The sequence below is a fragment of the Populus euphratica genome, unplaced genomic scaffold (assembly GCF_000495115.2).
Source record: "Populus euphratica unplaced genomic scaffold, PopEup_1.0 scaffold28.1, whole genome shotgun sequence".
NCBI lineage: Eukaryota > Viridiplantae > Streptophyta > Magnoliopsida > Malpighiales > Salicaceae > Populus > Populus euphratica.
The window spans coordinates 1,897,606-1,914,637 of record NW_011499862.1 but is presented as its reverse complement, the minus strand read 5'-3'; positions in this window follow the sequence as shown (position 1 = coordinate 1,914,637).

The window sequence follows — 17,032 nt, the reverse complement described above, 5'->3', positions numbered from 1 at the left end:
TACACGACGTCGGGCGACAACTCCACTCTTTTGTTTATTTAACAAAAAGAAAGATTTTTTTTATTGGGGAAAATGAAGATTTTATTGGAGTCATCATCTAGTAATTTAAGGGAACTAGAAATCCCAAATTAGATACTAGTCCCAAAAATTCAGGTATTGGGTTAGTTATGATTAAGAGAAAGTAGACACCACCTTTAAAACATCATTTCAAGAGAAAGGTTATCCTTACTTGTGTATTTTTTATTTGATTCAAATGTTATTATATTTTGAGTTTATTTGTAATTTGTTTTTAAAAGATGGTTAACGTCGGTCCCTAAAAATAGAAGACATGTAAAAAATGACATCAGTCTCTAAAAATAGGAGGCTGTTTAAAATGTCGACGTTTAACCCTAAAAGGAGAGTTACGTCTGAGTTACCAAAAAGAAAAAATGGATATAATACATATTTTGTATTTAAACTTTTGACATCGATCCTTTTCTGTAAAGAAAAGAGACGTGTCGACAAACAATATTTATAGGAGACGCGTCAAAAAAATGAATAACATTAGTCCCTAAAAATAGGAGACTCGTCTAAAATATTCATTTATAAAACAAAAAAATTATTTTGATATCGTTGAAAAATGGGTATAACTATGAGAATTAGGCTTTGGACCCATGAACTATGACATGATAAGATAGGTGTTGGACCCACATCATTATTCCTTTTATATTTATTTTTGGTTTTTTTTTCGTGTTTACAACATGTAAGAAAATTTACAAATACTTATATATAAAAATATGAAAAATACCATTAGGAATCATAAAAAATTACCTAAGTGCCACCGTACAGGTAAAAGACTGAAATACCCTTAAATTTCTCAAAAAATTATGAAAATGCCTTTGTGGCGCGTGTGGCTCACGCGCAGTCACTGTTGGAGGCGGTGAAATTTTTCGGCAAGATTTCAGGCCAAAGAATGGTTGATTCTGGTAGATCTGAGGGAGAGCATTTTGATGACGGTGGTTTCGACTGCAGTTGATGGCTGATGAGGTAGAATAGTCAATTTGAAGCTTCGAGTGGTCGATGAAATCGCAACCTTTTTTCAGCCTGATGGTGCGGAGAGAGAGATGAAAACTGCTTGGGTTTTTCTTCAGAGGAGGCTATTAACCTTTCTGTGGTGGTTCGAAGGCTTTAAATGGCCGAAAATGTAAGATCGGATGAGAGAGAGAGTATGAGGTTTTGCTATAATGTAAACGGTAGCATGGTATACTGGTGCACCTGAAGGTTTTTAACTGTTGGATCATGGATGAATTGATCCTTCGGTTGTGATTGGCTTGATTTGGAAGTTGGTCGGATGGTTCAGATGAGATGAGCGTTGATCTGGTGTGGCGCGGTCTACTGATTGGTTGGTACACCGGATGACGTGGCACAACAGGATCGAAGGACAGATTGTTTTAAGAGTTAAAATGGATTTGAGTTTTAATCTAGTGTGGTAAACCCTATTGTATCCTATTAAATCAAAAGCCCGGAACTAAACAGTAAATAGTAACAATTAGGATATTTTTAATATTTTTCAAATTATTTTTTTTAAATCAATATTTTACTCATGTGAAGAAAAAATTAAAAAATCTAAATAGTAACTAAAAACTCTTCTTTCTTTTCTCGTCTTTATCTTTTTTTTTCTCTTTCTCTCTAGCTAATTTTTGCTAGCTATTTATAGCCAATGATGAGGGGACATAAAATCTCATATAACAGTAGCACAATCTACTTTAAAGAAAAATTTTATTGTTACAGCTACCCCGCCTACCATCGGTGGAATTGCTCCACCTACTATGACAAAAATTTATATTATTGATTTTGTTTTATTATATATATAATAATAAATATTTATAGGGGTAAAACTAAAAACTCAAATCAGTATTAGAGAAAACTCGTTTCAACCGCTAAAAATCAATTTTAATTATCGAAAATTATATTGAGACATTAAAAAAAACTTTCTTTAGGTATCAACTCGGTGAACTAGGTTTTTGACCAAAAATAACAGTTTTGACCCAAAATGGCTTGAAACTCATTTTTTATCCCATTCAACATGGTTGGACCCATATTGACCTGATGGACTCGGTTTTGATAAAAAATGATGGTTTTGACCCGAAATGACCTGAAACTTATTTTTTTTATCCCGGTCAACATAGTGGGACCCATACTGTCCTGAAGGACTCGGTTTTGATCGAAAATGACGGTTTTGACCCGAAACTCATTTTTTACCCTGGTCAACAGGGTTTGACCCGTATTGACTTGATGAACTCGGTTTTGATAAAAAATGACAGTTTTGACCTGAAATGACCCAAAACTTATTTTTTAGCTTGGTCGACATGGTTTGACTCATATTGACCTAGTGGAATCAGTTTTTATGGAAAGATGTGGTTGACTCGAGAAAAATATATTTTAAAATTTTAAATTTTTTTCTTAATTTTTTTGGATTTTTTATGAATAATAAAATAAAATATCATTCGAGAAAATATTAGTAAATCCAAAATAGGGTTACAACATATTCCAAAAGCTTTTTGTGTTTCTAATCAACATTTGGCTTATGATACATGTGTTAGAGCAAAACACACTCGTTTACCTTTTGCTTTGAATACAAATAAAAGAACGTTTTGTTTCAATCGAATTTATTATGATATATAGGGTGGTTATCCTATTGCATCACATTTAGGATCCCATTATTTTTTAACCATCATGGATAATTTCTCACGCACAACATGGGTCTATCTCATGCACATCAAATCTGATACTTTTACTTACCTTACAATTTTTTTTGCCATGGTTAAAACTCAATTTAATTGCATTATTCATCATCTGTGCACTGATAATGGTCAAGAATTTCTGTCCAATAAACTCCAAACATTTTTTCAGGATCATGGCATTCTTCACGAACGCACCTGTGTGGATACACCTCAACAAAATGGTGTTGCTGAACGGAAACATCGCCATCTACTTAATGTGGCCCGGTGTTTATGTTTTCAAGCTAATCTTTCCATCTCATTCTAGGGAGAATGTATTCTCATAACCACTTATTTAATTAACCGAACTCTTTCACCTAGCCTAAAACATAAGTCCCCCTATGAGCTCCTCTTCAAAAAACCACCATCATATACAAACTTATGAGTGTTTGGTTGATTATGCTATGCCCAAACCCCTAGTCAACATCAAGATAAATTCTCTCCCTGTGCTTCACATTGTGTTTTCTTAGGTTATCATGTTAACCATAAAGCTTATCGTGTCTATGATCTAGAAATCATAAGGTCCTCATCTCCCATGATGTTACTTTTAAAGAGCATAATTTTCCTTACCACCTCATACCTCTAACTCTGCAACAACTCCAGTCCTTCCATTTCCAATTCCTGATATTCCCTCCACATCCAGTTTACCAACATCATCACCTTCTTCTTCCATACTTCCTTCCTCACCACTCACATCACCATCTCCTCCCTTACTACCTCAAGATCCCATTTCACGACCAAAATGAGCTGTTACATGTCCACCTTACCTTAATGATTACATCTGCTCTTCCCTTCCAAAGTCCCTCACGACTTCTCCTATTCCATGATTTTCCTTAGGTATTGCTCATTGTCTCTCTCTTCTTCTTTTTTTTTTTTTTTATCTTATCATTGTTTTTCTAACCACCATCTAGCTTGTCTTTCTGTATTATCTCAACATCTTAATCCCACATCATATTCTCAAGCTGCGTGCCATCCTCATTGGTGCAATGCCATAGCAGCTGAAATTCAAGCCTTAAAAGCAAACCATACTTGGATTCTTCAACCTGGCAAAAAACCCATTAGTTGTAAATGGGTGTTCAAAACCAAATTTTAGGTTGATGGATCCATAGAGCAACACAACACAAAGCTCGCTTAGTGGCCAAGGGATATTCTCAGATAGAAGATTTGGATTATCATGACACTTTTGCTTCTGTTGCTAAACTTGTTACTGTTAGATGCATTCTTGCATTTGCCGCACCTTGACAATGACACCTTTTCTAGTTGGACGCTAACAATGCCTTCTTACATGGCAATCTTGATGAGGAAGTTTATATGTGTCCTCCACCAGGTTTTTCCACACTAACAACGACTCTTGTTTGTTGATTTCAGAAATCCATTTATGGCATCAAGCAAGCATCTCGCAATTGGTTCTTTAAATTATGCTCCGTTTTTCTTGCTGCGGGTTTCATCCAATCTCAGGCTGATCACTCACTCTTTAAACTCTCTCAGGGTCAGTCTTCCACTTTCATATTGGTTTATGTTGATGACATTCTTATAGCAGTTAATGATCTTTCTGCCATTAACAACTTCAAGACCATGCTCGCTCATCACTTTCACATCAGGGATCTTGGCAAATTAAAATACTTTCTTAGACTTGAGGTTGCTCATTCTCCCACTGGTATATTCTTGAATCAACACAAATATGCTCTTGACATCCTTGCTGATAGTGGCCATCTTGGTACTCGCCCCACTATTTTTCCTATGGAACAAAATCTAAAGCTTAACAATGTTGATGGTGATCTTCTTCCTTATCCAAGCTTTTTTTAATGACTTGTTGGGCGTCTCATCTACCTTACCATCACCCATCCTGACATCGTGTTTTCAGTCAATATTCTAAGCCAATTTATGCATCAGCCGCGATGCTCCATTATAATGCTGTTGTCCACGTCCTTTGTTATATTAAATTCACTCCAGGCCAGGGTTTATTTTTCCTACTTCTAACAATCTTCAAGTCTCAACTTACTCTGATTTAGACTAGGCTAATTGTCCACTCACTTGCAGATCCACGATAGGTTTTTTCATTCAGCTTAGCACCAATCCTATTTCCTAGCGCACTAAGAAGCAACAAACTGTCTCTCATTCTTCTGTTGAAGCTGAGTATCAGGCTCTTGCTTCTACTACTTATGAACTCACATGGCTTAAAACACTTCTTCATGATCTCGACGTTCACCATTTCAAACTCATGCTCTTATATTGTGACAACCAACAAGCTCTTCACATTGCTCAGAATCCTATTTTCCACGAGTATACAAAACATATAGAAATTGACTGCCATGTTGTTCGTGAGAAGTTACAATCCGGCCTAATCACCACTAGACACATATCAACCTCCAATCAACTTGCAGATGTTTTCACCAAAGCTTTAGGACAAGACCACTTCCAAACATTATCACGCAAGTTGGTCATTATGGATTTCCATGCTCCAACTTGAGGGGGAGTATCAATGTCATATCTGCACATCAACGCCATATCTGCACATATATCTTCACATTTCATATATAACTCATTGTCTAGTTATTAGAAACTTATGTTTAGAAATTATTTTCGGTTAGCAATTGTTTAGGCTTTATTCTTGGATCGTGATTTCATTTCCCTATATATATTATATATACTAGTTGTAAGCATGAATAATATAGAACAGAATAGTATTCTTCAAGCTTTACACTCTCTTTGTCGTAAAGCTAGGGAGAGATGATTTTGTGTTACTTGGGGCCTAGAGAGTGTACAGAATTGGGTTAGCTCTTTCAATAATGTTTGCTGAGATCGAAATCCTACCTCTTCTACTGCCATCGACCTGACGCAGTTCAAGAAGAATTGCCCCTCCTGATTTTAGAAATCCTACCTCTTCTACTACGTACTTTTGTGTTTGATTAATTCAGTGACCAAGACACAGTTAAAGAAGAATTGCCCCTCCTGTTTTTAATGAGAACTTGCGTTGCGTGCTTACGCTTGCAAGTCTTGCTTTCATGCAAAGTAACTGGAGACAAATGAAGTTCAGGAAGACTGCCATGAAAGGCTTTTTTTTTTAATTATTATTATTATGATAATCGATTGTATTATTAGCAATAAGCGACAGCCATTAATTAGAGAATGGCCAAATCAAAACATGCTTGACTGATTACATAATAGTTTGACTGCTGGGGTTTGCTTTTGGCCTAAAAATTTCAACATATATGCTCTCGCCTCCTGATAGAAACTCCCAATGGACTACCTTAGTTTGATAAGCTTTCTCCTCGTCATCGTCTTCCTTAATCAGGTCTTTAGCCAGTAAAGTTATGTAGTACGCATCACGACATGCTCTCGTGATATTTGCATGATGAACTCGAACAAACTCCATCTTTTTTCCCTGCAACAACAAATATTAAGAATCAATACGCGGCACAAGTCCAACTCCATTGTCGATTACTACTGCCCAAATTGCTGCACTTGGACCTTTCTCTTGTATTTTTTGTTGTAATATTTTACAGCAAATATGGCCATTCTGTTGACAACTCCGAGTTGAGAAGAGTCATTAATATCAATGGGGGATGCCCAACAGTAGCCAGGTGGAGGAGGACGAACAAGATCAAAACCCTAAAAAAGAAAAATGAAATCGATCAGTTATGAGAAACTTCGATCAAATCACAAGAACAAGAACAACGAATTTGTTTGTTAAAAAAGTTTCGTAATTACATCGGATGCGCAATGAATCTCATAATAGTGCAGCAAAAGATCCCTTTCTTGCTTTTCAAGGTATTTCAAACGCCAAGTATATTCATCAGGGTCGCCTCCAACTACATGATAGACGTCCCAGCCATCGTCCAACTCAACCACCCAGCATTTCTCTTCTGTTTTCTCCTCCTCCTCCTCAACATCATCACCATTTTTTTTAATCTTATATTTTTTTTTACTGGGGTTTGTTTTTGGCCTAAAAATTTCCACATCTATATCTCCTGATAGAATATCATCGTGGATCACCTTAGCTTGATACGTTATCTCGTCACCATCATCCTTAATAAGGTCTTTAGCCAATAAAGTTATGTAGTACACACCTTCAAGGGATCTGCATAAATTTGCATGATGAACTAGAACAAACTCGATCATTTTTCCCTGCAACAAGAAAAATTAAGTATCAATAACGCAAAATGCAATTCAATTATCAAGAACTAATAATCCCCTAATTGCTGCCCTTACCTTTTCCTTATATTTTGTGTTGTAATATTCAACAGAAAATTTGGCCATTCTGTTGACTGCTTCAAGTTGAGCAGAGTCATTAAGATCCATGGGGTATGCCCAACGGTAGCCAGGTGGAGGAGGACAATCAATATCAAAACCCTAAAAAAATATATGAAAAATCAGTTATTAGAAACTTCTAGCCACAAGAACAAGATGAGCAAGAAGAAGAACAATTTGTTTGTTAAAAACACTCTCTTAATTACTTTGGATGCAGAAGCAAACTTATTATAGTATAACAAAAGATCCCTTCTTCCCTTTTGTTCGTATCGTATACACCGAGTATATTCTTCAGGGTCCTCTACTACACGGTCAGAGTCCCAGCCATCTTCCAACTCAACCACCCACCCTTTTTTTCTAATCTCCTCCTCCTCCTCCTCCTCCTCCTCATCATCATCATCATCATCCTCCTCCTCAACCTCATCTTCCTCCTCAACCTCGTCTTTCTCCTCTTCTTCCACGTCCATGACTATAGCTGGAGGAGAGATCACAGATACCTGTATAATTATTTTTTTGATTTTCTCCATCTTCTCTACCACCATGGCCATGACTTGTTCGGGATCCTTGACAGTGGACACATCAAGTACAGAGTAATACTCTTGTTTTTTAGTTTCGTTCTCCTCTTCGCCATCCAAAGCCACAGCAACGTGTTGATGTAATTGCTCATGATCACCGAAATAAACCTTCACCTCCAATACAGGAGAGACCCTTTTTTCTTGATCGATTCCCTCCTGAACCCCTTTCCTCTCTTCCTCCATGAGTTGTTGAATGTCTTTCAGATAAAAAAGTATCTTTTTAGCAACTTTTTTGAAATCAGTGATAGCAGGCGACTCAATCACACTATAACCCATCATTTCTTTTCCCTCAACCTTGTGATGCAAGGCAGGATTTTCATTTCCATAATCACTAGAAGCCATGTTAGGGGTTGGTTGGTGTTTGCCTGTTTTGGAAGATATTTGTAGATAGAACAAGGAAGAGAAGCTCAAGATTTGTTCCTAATTGAGGATTTATTAAATACAGAGAGGGTGGGAGAGAATCCCACTCGGGCTTAATCCTGCTTTTAATGTTGTTAATGCGGTCATTATTATTGTTATTATTATTATCATTATCTATAGTAATTACTTTTGATGCATGCCATTTATTAAATCATATTAAAATTCACATATTTCAAATATTCTAATAATGATTAATTATAAGGTTTTATCTTCTTTAATTAACCTGTATATATATAAATAAATAAAAAATTGCTATATCAAAAAGAATCTCTTGGAGATGAAGTGAGAGAAAAGAAGTATAAGACAATCATAGTATAGAAGATTGAAAAGAACAAAGTGTGTGTATAAACGATAGTTAAGCGTGATTGTTAACATTCCAATCACTTTATTAATTAAATGTAAAATAAAAAATTTAAAATCCTAAATCTTCAATAAAATTCAAAATCATAGCTAAATAAATCAATTATACACATCAATGCATAAATTTTTATCTTTTAAACTTATATATTTTCTCTAACTCTCTTCTCCTTACTTTATTTTTCCCTAGTTTTTTTTCTTCTTCTTCTTATGGTTCCTCTCTTCTAGTCTAAGTTTTTTTTTCTTTATTTTGTAGTTAAATAAGATAATTATACACATCAAAATATAAATCTTACTTTTTTAAACATATTTTAATTTCTAACTCTTTTCTCTTGCTTCATCTTTCCCTCTTTCTCTTCTTCTTTTTATAGTTATAGTTACGTACTAATTCTTGGTTTAATTACTAAAATTTCCTTCACCTATATATAACTAAAATTTACTCTTTTAAGATATTTTTGTCATTTTATCTAAATTTAAAAAAAATCACAAGAAAAGTGCGATATCATATTGATCATCAACACAATTTTTTCAAAGCAAATAAATTAAGTTGTCAATTAAGCAAATCATATATTACAGATTCATTAATAGGTCCTTTCACTCTCTAACTTTAAAAATCAAACAATTAAACTTTTATATATTTAAATATTCTTTAACAGGTCCTTTCACTCCTTAAGAAAAAAATATATTCTTTCAATTTGCAATATTGAAAAAGTTAGTTTTCTTTAAGACTGTTCCTCGAAGAGTTTGCCATGTTAATCATGGATGCTAGGAGAACTATTGGGCGAGCTGTGCTGCCCATATTTTACCACTGAACGTAGGAGAACTGTTGCACGTAAAATATTTCCAGTTTTCTATAATATTGATCCATCAGAGGTTGTGAGTCAAAGAGGGGATATGAAGCATTTCATAAGCAAGAAATCTGAAGAAATATCAAAAAACCTAAGATGCCTTGATTTCATTTCTGAAACTACATATAACCTCAATCAATGTATTGTATCTGTTGATTAATCATGCTAGAATTTCCAGATATGTAGGACTGACTAGGTGCGTGGTTCATAACTAACTATGCCCTTCTACGTGATGCTTTCAATCTTGTAGTAGTTTCTTACATTAAGGCAAACACGGCATCAGACAAAGCATTTAGATGGATAAAAATAAAACTTCCTGAGAACATAACTCCACGAATATAACTTGAACGATTTTCTTATTTAATACAGAACATAACTCCATGGATTGACTTTTGCAATATTGGTTATCCTAATTATTACAATATAAGTTGTAGATCCTTCTACATATTGTAGATATTAAAGATTAATGGTGCAAATACTACAAATACCGAAGATTAATGGAGCAAATACTACAACATCAAGAAACAATATATAAGATCATATGTTTATTATATTGTCTTATATATGTTATATCTATTTTTTATTTTTGATTATCATGTAATTATTATTTATTTCCTTTATAACTATTGCAAGAGTGCGGCATCGCAATCGTCCACCCTCAAGGTATAATGTAAGTCTATCTAGCAAATATGGGAAGACAAATAATTTTTGTCTTTTATCAGTGTAAAATTAGAATGAGAGTCGCCACCTAATATTCTTGTCTCTAGAAATTTTAACTGGTTTTAGAGATCAGGTACGAAAATTGGTTATGTAAAGGGAAGGTATTAGCACCACAACTACGCCCTACCTAAAGTAAGCTGTATTATTTTGTTGTTTGATAAATCTAAGGTCTTGTTGTGGTTTCTAAAACTTGGTCTGTCTACGGTTTAAGAAAAGTCCTTCTTTGTAAGGAGACCCTTATCTTACTGGGTAAAAACCTAATTGTTCTATGTCATCAAAAGAAATACTTTTTTAATATTAGGAATACGTTTTACATGTAAACTCATAATCTCTGATATTAAAATAAAACAAATTTATTTTTTTGGATTTTTTGAAATATTGTCCAAATTCTTGTGACTTTAATAAAATGGTTATTAAAGTAAAAATTCTTGCTAAAATATTTTTTGAATTTTTCTTTGTTACATGATCAATGATGACGGTTCTCCATGTTTCTTCCTCTGTTTTTTTGTTATCTCTATTTTTTTGTTCTCTTCTTTTTCTCTGCTCCTCTTATGCCCTCCTTCTGCTCACTTTTTTTTCCCTCTTCTCAGCTCTCTCCTACTTTGTATTTATAGGCAAATACATAGGGAGAGACGCCTACTATCACTATCCAGTCATGGCACAAAGGTAGGGTGGCCACTATGCCCCTTTGTTTTTCACTGCCTTGTATAGGCTATGGATCAGAATTTAGGCAAGTGGGGGGGTTGTTGTCGACGTCTTTCTAAAGTTACAGAGAAAGGGGGAGAGGAGAAAAGCAAGGGAAAGAAATCTTCTTCTTCCCTTGCCTCTGCATGTGTAGGGGTAGAAGAAGACCCACAGTGCCGTTCAACAACATCGTTTGGGGCTTTTTTTTTTAATAATGGTTGAAACAACATTGTTTTGGCCAAAACATGTCGTTTTATTTAAAAGAAAATGACACCGAAAACGTGTCAAAGTCCAAATCAGTCCTAAATTTGTTATTTGTTCAATCAAGTTCTCAATTGTAATTTTAATTTTAAAAATAAATTCAGTTGCATCCCTATCAAATTCAATTGTCGACCCTGAAGTTGACTCCTTTTTTACTTTAGTCCTTGGTCTCTAATTTATGCAATTGGCCCTTTAATTGATCAATAAAATTCTAATTTTTTTCAATTTGGCCCCTAATTTCATTAATTACAGCCTCTCTATTTATGCGTCTTTTTTAGTTTGGTCCTTGGTTTTGAATTTTTCAATTAAATCCCTAATTGGTCATCAAACTTTAATATTTATGCAATTAAGCCCTGATTTACCCAAATTAACTCTAAAAAATTATAATTTGACCCCAAAACTTTAATTTGTTCCAATTAAAGTCCAAATTAACTTTGAAATCAATATTTCTTGCAATCAAACTCTTCATAAACTCAATTAAACCTTTAATAAATTTAATTGAGTCCAATAAACATCTGATTTTGGACATTTCTTTCTCAAATTCAATTTTCTTAGTCAATCAAGCTTTTATTAGTCAATGATATACTGTCAAATTTCAATATTTGTATCTTTAAACCTCCTCAACCAATTTTAGCCATTTTCTAGGTACTTTGGCATCCTATTTTCACTGCTATTATTTTTTTGATTTCTTCCAAATATATATTCTTTTTATTTTTTTGTATTTTTTTTTTTGTACTGGGATACAAAAATGCGTTACAACAATAACTAAGGGCATAATTAAATCTAATATATGTAATGTTAGGAACTGATTCTAGTCCATATATACTTGTACTCTGCCATCAGTAAATTTATGCTTGAGAGATTATACTTCTCTAAATTTCTACATAGTATCAGAGCTAGGTTTCTATCATTAATGGAGCATTAGTTTCTGCTCTTATAAAAGAATTTTCTATAGCCATTATGGAAGAAAGTTGTAGCTCAAAGGTAACTACTCTTTTCAACAATAATACTAATGACACCAATATTGCTCAACGATTGAGTTCAGTATTACTAAATGAATTCAATTATCTTTCTTATTCAAGAGCCTTCACTATTGCTCTCGGTGGAAGATCAAAATTAGGACTCATCAATGGTTCAATTTCATCTCCAGATGTGGACTCTCCCGATATGAAATATATATGGTTATCCAAAGATCAGTTGGTGATGTCTTGGATTCTTAATTCTATTAAACGAAACTTGAATGAAATTTTCAATTGCTTTAAATCAGCACATGATCTTTAGAATGTCATTCGCGACATGTATGACAACCAAAACAACGCAGCATGAATTTTTCAGATTCACTATGAAATTGCAAATCTTCATCGAGACAACAACCATTTGTTTAACTATTGGGAAATTTGAAAAGTCTATGGAATGAACTAGAGATTTATTGCCCTCACACCTGTGATGCTGTTGTCCTATGCAGAAGGACAGAGGAAGGCATAATTTTCTAGCTTTTGGCAAGCCTCAATTCTCACTTTGAAGATCTGCGGAGCCACATCCTAATGAACCCAAAATTGCCATCTCTATAGTCTGTGACAACAATGGTTCAGCGTGAAGAAATTCGCAGGAAGGTGATGAATCATGAAACTCAGTCTAGAACAACAGCTCCTCATGGCTATCATGTTAAGACAATGCCCTGTAGTGAGAACTTTAATTCTAGTATGCTTGAGCATTTTTTTTTTTATCAAAACAAACGGGTGATGATAGATCATTCAAGTGAAAACATTCAAAGTTGAAGTGCAGTTACTGTCATAATACTGGACACCTCACTGACTGGTGTTGGTAGTTGTATCCAGAACTCAAACCTATATTTTCTAATGAACAAAGAGGACTCCAAAGGAGAATGAATTATAAAGCACATTTGACATATTCAACTCTGTCAACTGATAACTTCACTATCAATCCCGCTACCTTGATACAAGATTTCTATAATTATCTGTAGGATAAACACAACCATGGGAAGATGCATTCTGAAATCATTAGAATTGCTAAACAGGAACAACATCAACATAACTCAACTGCACTATTTAGTCACCTCATGGATTTTCTAACAGAGACAAATATAAACATTAGCCAAGGTATTCTGACTACTTTAAAACTTGATAATATGCATGATCTTTGGATTGTTGATTATGGATCCACTAATCATATGCCAAACAAGTTGATAAATTTCTCTAAGCTTTAAAGATTTGTTTCTCCTACCTTTGTTTCGATAGCAAATGGGAATGGGTCTCCTATGAAGGGTAAGGGAAAAATTAAGATTGTCTTTGAGATCATGTTTGATGTTCTATATATTCCTTCTTTTCCTTTTTAATTACTCTCGGTCCATAGATAACTTGTACTTTCAATTGCGATATAATTTTCACTCATCACATTAATGCACACCTTTAGAAAATGATAAAGATGAAAGGTAGATTCTATTACATATTGCTTATATAAAATGGGATTACAAGGCTTCAAATGCCTAGTTTCATTGCTTGATTTCCAAGGAAAGGGATGATCAAAAGAATGCACATGTTTGCTCATGCTAGGACGTCTTTTGCTGATAACTTTTTATATATAAAATGCCAGAAATACTGTGTTTCATATTCAAAAATTGAAAAAAAATATCATCCATAATCATATACAACAATCTGCCATTTCCACTCATTTCTGCAACTAAGCAATGCTGTTAAGCTTGAAAGGTTCCCAAGCTCTTTTTTTTTTGTTTATTTTTTTGTTTTCCTGGTCTCTCCAAATTCTGAAAGGTCCCGAGCTCAATTTTTTGTTTTTCTTTCTCTTTCTCTGCGGATGTTGAACCTACGTGGAAGTACACGTCCAATTATATTAAATGATTTCGAGCCTTCTAATGTGGAAGATGAATGGGAATGCTATGGTGACATTGTTCGCAAGTGGCGTACTAGACTCACCTTCGATAGTATTCGAGTAAGGGGTTTGAAGAAGCCAGTTCTTCCTCCTAAGGATAAGTCCCTGCTTATTGACATTGTCTTGAGCACAAGCAAATACTCAATTACTCTAAAGATCAGAACGTTTGATCTTTACCTTATTGGTTATGAAAATCAACAAGGCCACCGGTTTGAGTTTAAACCAAAGGTGGACAAGCACAGCAAGACAAGCGAGAGGTTGATACCTGGTTCCACTTTTTTGCCGTATGGTTGTTCTTATGGTGATTTGGAGGGCAATGCACGTACCCTCAGGCTTGGTTTTGAACTAGGGAGACAGCAATTAATGGTAGCAATACACAATTTGGCCCAAGAACCGAAGAAAGTCCATTCATCAAAAGAAGGGAAGAAAGTTAAATTAGTAGACCAGGCATACGAGGAGAAACGGGCACACGATCTCTTTACCATTGTGCTCATGGTTCCAGAGGCAATCAGGTTTGAATCCATGCTGAAATATGCATCATCAAAGTTGACATGGAACACCAATACATGCATCATCAAACTTGACATGGAACACCAATACATCATTGCCTTGTATACCATACCTGACAAATGAGTGGCAAACACTTTGTAAACACATCACCATTGCTTCAAATAGAGACTTTTATGAATTTAAGGAAATCATATTACAAGAAACACCAAAGCGCCGAGTTATTAAGACAATTGAGGATGTATGCGAGGAAATTGCAAAAGTAAAGAAATAGGATTGGAAGCAACCAAAGCGACTTTGAATCTCAAGACCGACGAAGGGCTAGAAAGCTTGGAATCTACTTTGCATTCAGGTATTTTTTCTGCCTTGTTCACTTCTTTTATGCTTTCATTCATATCTTAGCACGCATGAAGGCTAACAATGGACTGTATGTTTGTAAAAGATTTTTCATTTTCTGCATGCAGTTTCGATATCTTTGCATGCATGAAGGCTAATAGTGACCTGTTTTTCATAGTGATACTCCATATCTTAGCCTGAATTAAGGCTACGCATTAGGCAGGCCGCCAAGAGCATCATTGCCAGTAGGCTAGCTCCCGGGTGAATCGTTCAGGTCTCTTATGCTATTGGTGTCCTGATCAAACCACTGTCAATTTTTGCATGTAGACGCACATGGTGCTTGAATGATCCCGGACAAGGAAATTCTCGAGATTGTGAAAGAAAACTTCCATATTTCAGGCCTGGAATGATTGCCATTAACTTGGATCTTAAGAGAGGTAGAAATGGCATGGTCTTGAAGGGAGCTGCTTAAGGCCACTTCGGAAGGAATTGAGGTATTGAACCGCAAGATTAAAATAATGCCATACTGGCAAGTGATCAATAATTTGCTTTTTCTTGGTAGTAGCTCTGAGTATCTCAAATATGTTCTTAATGTTGTCTCCTTTTTTACACATTTGTAGTCTTGATTATTAGTTAAACAGGATTAGATTTATAATGTAAATAATGTTGTTTTAGGAGAGAATTCTGTATTGCTTTATGTAAATAAACCCCTGTCGTCAAGGTATATAATTCTTTGTTTATAGTACGTAGTTCTAAGCAGGTAATTATATTCATTTTGTGTTCCCTTGCTGGCTGCTTACCCTCCTTTAATTAGTCAGACCAAGACATCTGATAGGAACTAATCCCCAAATTGCTGCACTTGGACCTTTTCCTTACATTTTGTGTCGTAATATTCAACAGCAAATTTCGCCATCTGTTGACAGTTTCAAGATGAGAAGAGTCATTAAGATCCATGGGAGGTACACGACAGGACGTAGCCAGGTGGAGGAGGACCATCAATATCAAAACCCTAAAAAAGAAGAAAACAAAAATCAATCAGTTATGAGAAACTTCAAACCACAAGAACAAGAACAATTTGTTTGTTAAAAGCATTTCTTAATTACTTTGGATGCGGAAGCAGACTTATGATAGTACAGCAAAAGATTCCTTCTTTCCTTTTTCTCGTATTGCATACACCGAGTATATTCTTCAGGATCGTCTACTACACGCTTAGAGTCCAGCCATCGTCCAACTCAACCACCCACCTATCTTTTTTTAATCTCCTCCTCCTCAACCTCGTCTTTCTCCTCTCCTTCCACGTCCATGACTATAGCTGGAGGAGAGGCAGATAGCTTTATAATTATTTTTTGTGATTTTCTCCTTCTTCTCTACCACCATGGCCATGACTTGCTCGGGATCCTTGACAGTGGACACATCAAGTACAGAGTAATACTCTTGTTTATTAGTTTCGTTCTCCTCTTCAGCATCCAAAGCCACAGCAACGTGTTGATGTAATTGGTCATGATCACCGAAATCAGTGGACACATCAAGTACAGAGTAATACTCTTGTTTTTTAGTTTCGTTCTCCTCTTCAGCATCCAAAGCCACAGCAACGTGTTGATGTAATTGGTCATGATCACCGAAATAAACCTTCACCTCCAATACAGGAGAGACCCTTTTTTCTTGATCGATTTCCTCCTGAACCCCTTTCCTCTCTTCCTCCATGAGTCGTTGAATGTTTTTCAGATAAAAAGGTATCTTTTTAGCGACTTGTTTGAAATCAGTGATAGCAGGCGACTCAATCACACTATAATCCATCATTTCTTTTCCCTCAACCTTGTGATGCAAGGCAGGATTTTCATTTCCATAATCACTAGAAGCCATGTTAGGGGTTGGTTGGTGCTTGCCTGTTTTGGAAGATATTTGCAGATAGAACAAGGAAGAGAAGCTCAGGATGTGTTCCTAATTGAGGATTTATTAAATACAGAGAGGGTGGGAGAGAATCCCACTCGGGCTTAATTCCTGCTTTTAATGTTGTTAATGCTGTCAATATTATTATTATTATTATTATAATTCTAATGATGTTTTTTTTTTTTTTTAAGAATAAGGGGCAAAAGATCTGCTCCATAAAGTAAACTAAACGAAACAAGGGATCACTGTAAAACCATAAAGGGAAAACAGCTCCATTAAAGAATCTCCCACCAAACTTGAAATACCAAATTCTGAAAGCCAATACGGGACAATATCATTGGCTTCTCTTCCAATCTCTTGCAAGTAACTCTCTTTTGCCGTGGAAATCAAAGACAAATTGGCATCAGTTGTGTTTGTAAGAAATGGACCCCCACCTTAGAATCAGCTTCCGGCACCTATCGTCCCGATCAAGCAAGTTAGGGTCCTTTGGTCACTGCCCACATCTGATCAGCTCTAA